Here is a 10,438-nt window from a genome sequence, read left to right as displayed (position 1 = left end):
ACTGTAGATAAATATTTCCTGTATTTAGTGATGTTTATGCATGCGTCATTTTGTGCCAGCACAACATTTTAACAAGTTTTTGTTTTTTACATTTTTTTACACAAAAAAAAAAAAAAAAAACATTTCCAAAGACAACTAATGAAGGATATGCTTACTGGCGAGCCTCCAGTTGACCTAAAATAAAGATAATCAAACCTAACACAGAAAACACTGTTTATTACAGAAGCTCAAAGTCTCAGGAAAACACACAATCTAGTCCAAGTGATGGAGAACTTTTAACACAATGGGGCCACAAACGTGTGCTTTTTGGAATCATTTTATGTCATTTGTGGATATTTTTGTGGTCATTTGGTTGATTTTTAGATATTTATGTGTATTTCTGGAGACAGTATTTTTGTCATTCCTCATTTTATGGTACGCTAACAGCAACCAAGCTGCCTGATTAAAATTCTATGACTCTATTAACAACAACAACAACAACATTGTCTTTGATAAATATTTTATCATCAATCATATTAGGCTACTTTAGATAGTATTTGTGAATTTCCACTACTTATTTTTGTCAGTAATAGTTTTATTCAGTCAGAATTTATACTAGCTGTAGCTAGCTTTTACCCCTAGTGGTTAGCGATAGCATTAGCCTACTAGCTGTTGGCCTATAGTAATCCTGAAGAGTTTTGGTGGGTTTTGTTTCTTCAGATTTTCCACTGAAATATGATTCTAAAACCAGAGAGACAGAAACACAAGCAACAGCACACAGCAAATCTGATCGCGTTTATTCAACTTATATTGTGTTATTTCCAACACTTTAAAAATAATATATACGGTCCACACTATTTGTTTCATGTTTAACACAGTTAAAATATTATTTCTTTTAACACAAAATTGAGTTAAATAATTGCCTTAGGCCTCACAAAAACTTAAAATGCCAAATATTTGCTATTTGTAGCAAACTTTTATTGAACGAGGCACACCATTTTACAGCTGCACAACATCAACATGCATATAGGTTAAACAATGTGACATTTTTGAACAATGTATACATGTTTTTTCATCCATTACATTTGAAAACTGCTTGTCAAATGGTCTGTAATACATCAAGTCACCTATAGGTATTGACCACCAAAGAGAAAGTGGGGGAAAGTCTTGTCGAGACCTAAAAAATGGCCTCCTTTTTGGTTTGATCAAAATGGCCACTCTTGTTCAAAATCGAACTGAATTCAACTCATACTAATATGTTGGCTTTTATTGAAAGATACATCTATACACGTCTTATATAGCATATTATTGCAATACAGAATCTTTATCATCCCTTCAGTTCAAGAACATTTTTATTTCAAGCCTGCTGCCGATTGTTTAGTGTTTAGTGTATATATATATATATATATATATATATATATATATATATATATATATATATATACATTATTCATGTCCTAGATGTATATGATGTCATTGATGCTAAAGGTCAAAATAAGAGAAAGAAGAGTGCAGCCATAACAAAGCTCATTGAGACTTACACAGACACAACAGCACACTAGAAATGTATTTAAACTATTATGGTATGTTCAACTCTTGACCCTCCACTACTTCCTATTTGATTTTCTTCTGATTGACACCAGCATGGGACAGCCTGGCATCAGTTTCCCAGACAGTATATTCCCTGGCAACAAGTCACAGTCACTGTTATTCTTTCTGCACATGCACACACATGCCATGGCTGCATGTATACCCACACGCCTAAAGAGTAAGCTTATCTCCAGCATCAGCGGTGAGAATACTGGGAGCCCCGCGCTCAGCTGCTCCCAGTGAGACGGAGAGAGAAAAAGAGCCTTTGTGATATCAGAGCTGGAGACAGAAAAAAATCTGTCAAGTTTATCAGGATTAATGGACACTAGCACATGAAGTCACGGGCAGAGCAGGAAACCCTACAGGAAATGCCAGGGAGGGTTTGTAATGGCATCTCTGATCACTGCCCAATTGGCAACCCCCCATTATGAATGCTGATGCTGTGGGAAAATACTGTCTGCTTTTGTACTCTTTGCAAATACTGAATATACTTAGAAATCTGAGGAGTCTTGGAGAAGAAGTTGTGGCTGCTCTAAGGAAACAAGGTGGTATAACCTGATCTAGTTTTGTTAAAAAAAAAAAAAAAAGGGAAGGGTGGTTGATCAATATTAACTTACGTAAATCTGCAATTAAAAAAAAGTGCAAGTTTACTTATCTTTAATATACCTAAAGATAAAGGGAAAGCGAATGGATCCATTGACAGATGGATTTACTGTACGTAATTCATTGATTATAAAATGTTATTTTACTTTTGTAGTTAGTTTTGTGTTTTTTAGTCAATAAGACAAATGTGAGCCTTTTGAACACCACAATTTTTTACTGTAAACCAGGGGTGTCAAACTAATTTTAGTTCCGGGGGCCAAATAAGGAGCAGTTTGATCTCAAGTGGGCCACAGATTTTATGTGCGAAAATGAGTAATTTCAACATTATTGTGCCCTAGTTTACACTTCTAAGTATACATAAAATACTAAATATGTAAGAATCGGACAATATCCAAGCAAAAAGTGTCAAATGTCAGTCCCAACAGGATCTTCACTTTAAATTTCCTAGATTTTGTGACCAATTTCTATTGCAAATATTGTTGAGTTTCATTGACATAATGATTCATGTTTTCTCTGTCATTTTTACTTTCTCCTGCGGGACGAATTGGATGCTCCAAAGGGACGGATGTGCTGTAAACAATAATAATTATTATACTGTAAATAAAGAGTGAAATTGATCTAAAGAGTCTCGTTGCATGTTTGTGAAAGATGTCAGCTGGAGATGAGCGCATAGGCACACTATCCTCTGATGTTGACCTTCAGGAAACCTCTTTTTATGAATCCTGTGCACGTAGAAGGGCCAGTGGCACCTGTGGGACAATTTTTCTTTTTTATCATTCATAATCATGAAGTTACATCGTTGCTGCGTGTTCGGTTTCTCCAATGGGGATGAAGTCATAAAGGACTGCACTGAAAGGAAAAACCAGAAGACTTAGAGGTTAATAATTGGTAAAGCTCTTTATGATATCTTAATCTACTTTAGGTTTTTTTCTACATTGAAGATGAAAAACAAAAAGGAGGTGTTATAACACTGAGATCGGCAGTGTTTTGGAGTTCAACCTTGTTTGACAACCACGTCAGTTTCAGCCTATTATTATCATTATTATTAATAATATTCATTTAATTTAGATAGTTGTGTTTGCATAAGGTTTTCCATTAGCGTAACACTTATATGTTGAAAGATCTTTGCTGTAAACTAAACCAGTGAACTTTCTCGTTTGATAAGTCTAATTAGCCAAAACACCATGCCCGCTCTTTTCTAAAAGGGCATGGACGGAAGGAACTAGGCTGTCGCTTTGCTAAAGTTAGCCTTGAAATCAGTTCACACAATAATTAGCTGCAAAGGGAGCTGAGGCAGATTTCCCCTGTGTCTGAAACTCATTTTCCAGCCTGAGGAAGAGTAAATGAGGTCCTGTCAGAGATGCATCCAAAAAAGAAGTGACAGCCTTAATGAAAAAAAAAAAAAAGAGCTCCTGCCTCCTGTTAGAGGCCATTGACAAAAATATCTGTCTTCTGTCTGTCCATTTAATGTAGGCATGACACCATAGAAAGGCTTAGCCGTAAACATCCAGCAGTCATTTTTCAGGAATAGAACATTACAATAAAGACTTTAGGCCAAAGATTGGACACTTCTTTCATGGTGGCGGCCACAAATTATTATGAACATCCATGACGGTATTCAAAATAATGACCAATCTGAGGAAGAATACAGAAAAGAACAAAGGGTTTCTGAGTTTTCGTATCCAACCTTTTTCAGACCCACTTTCTCCTTCTTTCAGGGTAGCAGGTGTCTGCTGGTGACTATCTCCAGCTCTCAATGGGCGTTAGGTGGGGGTACACCCTGGAAAGGGCCCCAGTCCATCTGAGGGCAAGACAGACAAACAACCACTTACACTCCTAGGGGCAATTTAGAGACACCAGTCAACCCAACAGTCATGTTTTTGGATTGTGGGAGGAAGCCAGAGTACCCAGAGGAAACTCACACAAGCATGGGGAGAACATTCAAACTCCACACAGAATGGACCCAAGTGTCGACCCCAGGGCTTAAAACCAGGACCTTCTTGCTGTGAGGTGGACATGCTAACCACTAACCACATTCTTGGAGTCATTGTGTGTATTTTGTTGCTGTTTTGCATAATTTATTTTGTCATTTTGTGGTATTTTTGTTGTTGTTTTGTATATTTGTCTGTTATTTTGTAGTCTTGTGTGTTTTTTTGGATTAAAGTTGATTGTTGTCGTTGTCTTTTGTCTATTTTTCTTATTTCTGTTATTTCTGTAACTTTCTATGTTTTCATAGAGTCATTTTATGTATTTCATTATGTGTGTTTACATTGAGGGCCAAACAAAATTAGTCAACACGTGGCCCCCAGACCGCCAGTTGCCTGTGTCTGCTTTAGGCCTTCTACCTGCATTAATATTCAAGCTGCGTCAAAGACAAAAGCAAGACATTCAGTGACTAGTCCTAAAACTCTACTTGAGGATGGTGTTTACTGGGATGGTACTGCACACATATACAGCAACTGAGGGGAAATTAAAAACAGTTAAAGCTCTGTTACGGTAGTGCAGTACTGGCAAGTCTCTCACATCATCATCAGGTGCAGCAGAAGGCCAACAACGGAGTGCTCCAGCCTGCTGAGTAAATCACTTTCAGGTGTATCACATATCTTTCAACCCCACTGAGCAGAAAGCTTGTAAATTCTAATAAAAAATAATTCAAAATAACAGGCATGAGTCGTGTGATAGAGTAAAGTCTCTCAGCAGGAATGCTTGTGTTTGCTCTGATTATTAAAGGAAATGATCCACTGATCAAGTCACAAAGGTAAAGACACTTTTATAGGTTCTATTTATAGAAAAACATCTACAACTAATTCCATTCCATGGAGATGAGTCATTTCGTCCTCTTTCAAAGGATGCCAATGGGAACAGAAACCACACTTTCAAAAACACAATCAAGCCTTGTTCTGGACACAAATGTTGAAAGTTTTCTGACTCAATGCGTTCAGTAAGAATCAGGTTACCGACAAATTCACATGGGATGTTTAACTTTGTTTTTCTGCCTGACAGTGGAGAACAAATTCTCTGGCAATAACTGAAAGTGGAGGCGTTCTGATTTGGACATAAGCTATTCTTTCACATGTACAGCCCTGGAGGGATGGGATCGGGAATCCCACCCATTTACCAGAAGTCTGGAGGAAACTGATCCAGATCAGAGGGACCTGGGTAGAGCTATGCTTACATGTTTTTGTTACACTTTTTCCTTCCCAAATGTCCCCATCTTGGGCACACAAAAAGCAACAGTGGAAAAAAGTCCTGCATTTACATATAGCTTCACCACACCAAGTTCAGATGCCTTCTTGGCTGCATCCTGAGTGGTCCCTTATGATTCCACCCATGACTGTCACTGCACACTAGACACTCCATCCAAAACACTGCGTCTCAAGTATCAACTACATTGCTACCACAAGCCCAGATGGAGAACCATAAATCTCAGGCCCATATACACCCAGGCGGAGGGTCCATAAATAGCGTAACAGTTCCGAGGGTAAAGACATTGTGGTGAGTTCGTGGTCCCCCAAGGGTCCAAGGTCTGTGGCACCATTTTAATAACTCTGCCATTCTTTCCAAGACACAGAGCTTCTTTATTCTCCAGAGAAAAACATTGGCGAAAAACACCCCTGTGATGTTTTCCTTCAGTTACGATCTATACATGAACATGGTTCGATGTTTCGTCCATAGGCTTTCAGCAGCAGAAAACTGGACGGATGTAACTTATTCCAAGGGTGAAGATAAATATAAGAACACAGACAGACAGGAACATAGTGTTTACCCAGCATAGAGTATTTCTGCACATTAAGGTGAAAAAAGTAACAAGTTTTTTATTTAACCTTCCAGTCTTCAGTCTCCAGCATGTCAGACCCAGTGGATTGACTCATTGAAACACTTTCTAAAAGGCTTTCCAGCACGCTCATGTAACCACAAGGCTCGGGTGGTGGTTTTGGGTGAATCTATTTTCTGAGGCACCTCTGACACTCATCTGGACCACAACAATGCTGCCTTTCTCTTCAGTACCTCACGCTTGGCTGACCTTCCTGAATACAACCTGGGGTGAAATAATCCAACCCCCACTTCCCACCCCCACCCCCCATGATACTCCTATGTACAGATCCTCACATGAGTCCACACGTTGGCCCTTAAATGGTCACACGTGATGGAGTTCAGTGGTGAAGACATGTTCTTCTATGAGATGGAGAAAATCCAATTCAACACTGATGGGTGATGGATTATTCAGACACATGGACAGAAAGAGCATCTGATGCTGAGCTTGACACACTACTGAGTTTGGAATGAGTTGGAAACCTTAGAATTTCAAGGCTGCCCTCAAGTGGAGAGTTAGGAGAAATAAATACAATTGGAGGAAAGAAGGAAGGGATGGGAGAACGTTCAGATTTAAACACAGAACAGCAGGAAAGATCATCATTAGAACATGTGAAACATCAATGAATAGAATACAACACATATAACCGAAACTCAGATTTTCTTTTAAATAATACTTCTTTTTCTAATAACTCTTCATGGTTTCAACGAGAACAACATTGCTGAGCACCTTATTTTAATGCATTCAAATCTTGAACACAAAGATGTACGTTTTTGATTTTAACTTGAACAGTCGTGGCTTTCAGTATTTGTTTACATGTACTAGATACACTTGCATTCTGTTGTTTTATTAAACACTGTCCGTCTCAATTCATAACTAACTTGATGTGGCACTAAAAAGTGGCCTAAATGTCTTTTATATTTCACGTTTGCATCTTTATGTATTTTTCCTATTATTAGTCACGTTTTTGTTATACTTTAAGGGGTTTTCCGTTTCTTGTTGATAAACAGCTTGAGGGCTGAACTTGACTTAACGTGCCCATCAAGAGTGTGTGTGTGTGTGTGTGTGTGTGTGTGTGTGTGTGTGTGAGTGTGTGTGTGTCTGTAGTGAGGAGGGCAGTTCTTCTCTGAACACGATCCAGCTTGCACTTTGAAACATCCTGGATAATCCCACAGTATTTCAACTTTAACAAGGAGGTATTGTTTTTTTTTCTTTTTTTTCTTGGCTTATTTAGCTTACTTTAAAAATGTTTTGTTAAATGTAAGATTATTTGTTGATCGACTTGAGGCACTGAAATGCTGAGAATGAACACTGTTGCTTTGTTATTTTGGGTTTTCTTTTGGCATAAAAGTTTGTTGCTAGGTTACACTGCTTTGACACAGACTGTTTACAATTTCCTCAGTAAAAGTCATTGTCTTTCTAGTCATTACATTGTTTAAGTATATGTACAATTAAAGAAAGTCAACTGACACAATTCTACTTTTAATATTGATGAACAAAAAAATGTTTAGAACAATGTGTTTTTTTTTTTTTAGTTACACGTATGTCTATGAATTAATTTTCTTTGACCCAATCATCATTTTGTAAAACAGCTGTTTACACCGAACCGTTCTCCTTGTTAGGGCTCTGTGGAGGCCCTTTGACATTGGCCTCCACAGAGCAAGTTGTCCGGCTCTGATAAGAGCGTAGGATGTTGAGCTCATCACTTCAACTCCTTATCTTTATGACCATTTAAAAGGCTCAACCCTGATCTGCTCTTTAACATGCTTTGAATTGGATTTTTGTCGTCTGTTATTTGATACGCATTTTCACTCGCTTTTCAGCTCTGAATATACATCATTTAACCAGCAAATTATTTGTGTAGATATGGGAAACATCTTAACAGCGTTGTTGCCATACCTGTTCTTCAATAGACCTGACATAGGCCATTTTTTTCTGCCAAAAACTAGTTCTTAGCTCTAGGATGAACTGCAGTGAGACCAACAACAGCATATTCTGGTCACTTGAGTGGATTTTGCAACAACGAGGTGATGAAAATAATCACAATATTTAATAGGAAAATTCTTAGTTCACATTTCAGTGATATGTAGAATTCATTTTAAGATTCTTCCTTGATCAGGGTGCCAGCCGGACTTCATCTAAAACTTAGCGACAGCACATTTTTCATTTTAAAATCAGATTAAATCAGATTAAATCGGGGCTTTCGCCTTTAATTGGCCATGTAATGTTATTACATTAATGGAATTTGTCCTCTGCATTTAACCCATCCCTGAGGAGCAGTGGGCAGCCATTTTGCGGCGCCTGGGGAGCAGTTCGGTCACCTGGGACATCCCACAGTGATGGCCCACAGTGATGGCCCAGTGATGGCCCTGGGACATCCCACAGTGATGGCGTCCTTAACCACTAGGCCACCACTCCCCCATCCTAATACAAAAAACAAATGACAGCACTTTTGAATAGAAAATCTTTTTTTTATTATTATTATTTTTATTTTGTTAGTAGTTGTAGAGTAGTAATATTACAGAAAGATGATCATTATAGTTGCTCTCAAAAAATTCACGCATTGAGAACATTTTTGGTTGCTTTTTAAGTGCATCAAGTTTTTGTCATTGTGTAATTGTTTGTTATTAGTCTAGGTAAAAAGTGTTGTTAACTAAAGCTATGAATGATTGTGACTGGAACGTATATCAAGTTACTCAGCATCAGGGAAACATGGGAAAAAAAATATCATCACTTAGAAGGCTGAGAATCCACCAAGGAAAGAAGGGATGTTTGAGGGAGATAAGAGAATAGCGTTGACCTGTACTTCTTAAACAAAACCACAGTTTGCAGAGCCTAAGCAACCATGACACAGAAGATTACAACCACAGATATACCAGTGGAGGGCTCCACCTAGCCACAGAGAACTTCAGTGGAAAATATCAAAGAGCAAACACTTCCTTGGGAGAAAAATATCAAAGGGCATAGACCGAGAGTGAAGTGGCCCAAAGCTGCAGATAGGAGAGAGTAGGAAACAGTTATAGGACGCAAGATCAGGCTTGATCACCCTGTAGCTGGCCACCTTTGATGAGGAGGTCTTGTGTTAAAAAGGCCAAAACACCCCTTGATTCAAAGGAACACTACAACATTTACATCCGTCCCATATCTGAGAAACAGCTCCCTTGCCACTTTCAAATGATAAACCTCATGTGACTACCAACTTTTGGCACAAAGGGCGGTTTAACATCATGTCCAGTTTTTAACGATGCTGGCGATCAAACACAAAGGCAGTCTTACAGCGACTCCAATATTCACTTCAGAGACTCTTACCCAAGTTATCTGACAACCAACTCTTCAGACAAAAATCCTTCATGTAAAGCAAGGATCATCTTTGTTTAAATTTTGGATTTGAAAATAATTTGAGGCACAAAAACATCAGATTTAATCAATGTCAACTCCTTACTTCTCCCCATTCCTGATACTGTATATAGTTTGCACAGCTCTGTTGCCAAAGTTTTCTCAGTAAAACTGTGAATACCAGATATAAACTGTAGCCTGAGTATCAAAATGTTTAGGCTATGTGCATCAGTGAAGACTATCCACGGACCAGTTCACAAGGATGGGTTAATCTGTGTCCTTTGCGTTTGGGAGGAGGAAAGAATCACATAATCTGATGTCCCGACTGTTGCTCTTCTGGAGCTCATGGAGATATTGGTTGGGTTAGCCATCCTAAAAGGATTATCAGATGGTAGAAGTCAATGAAAGGACACCCTAGCCTAGGCACACATGCGCACAAACTAAAGAGATTATTCCTTTCTAAGTGTCATTATCACTCTCTGAAATGAGCTTAGACACCAGTGAAAGCCACAAAGAGTGAGTGCGCAGCTTACTATCATATCTCTTTTGTTGAATTCTGCCTACTGCCACACTGCAGATCTTTCTTTGAATCTAAAGGAGTCCCTTTTCTTCCAGATATTGCCTTTATTAAAGAAAACCAGGTGACTGAAAGTTGCCTCTGCACCAAGATGGACCCTAATCCAAAGGAAGAAGCTGGATCTTACACATATCCAAAGGAAGAAGCTGGATCTTACACATATCCAAAGGAAGAAGCTGGATCTTTTACAAATGAGAAGGATGAAGCAGACAACGCCACCTTTGAGTCCCCGAGCACATCGGGCTTTGAGGCCACCAGCGAGCGGATGGAGCAGCTCATGAAAAGCATGAACGTTCTGCTGTCGGACGTGGACGAGCTGAGAAACCACTGCGACAACCAGGCCTCTGAGCTGATTGTTGCTGCTGAGGACCTGAGGCTGCAGCAGGAGGAGCTGAAGGAAAGCTACAGTGAGATTTCCCGTGAGATGCAGGAGATCATTGACGCAGTGGAGGACCTGTTCAGCACCAAGAGTGCCTTTGATAGCAAGGAGAAGGAGACGCAGAAACTTAGCCGTCAGCTTTGAGTGGCGGAAAGTGACT

This window comes from Gouania willdenowi, chromosome 24, assembly GCF_900634775.1.
Source record: "Gouania willdenowi chromosome 24, fGouWil2.1, whole genome shotgun sequence".
In the NCBI taxonomy this organism is placed as follows: domain Eukaryota; kingdom Metazoa; phylum Chordata; class Actinopteri; order Blenniiformes; family Gobiesocidae; genus Gouania; species Gouania willdenowi.
Note: the sequence above shows the minus strand (reverse complement) of the source record.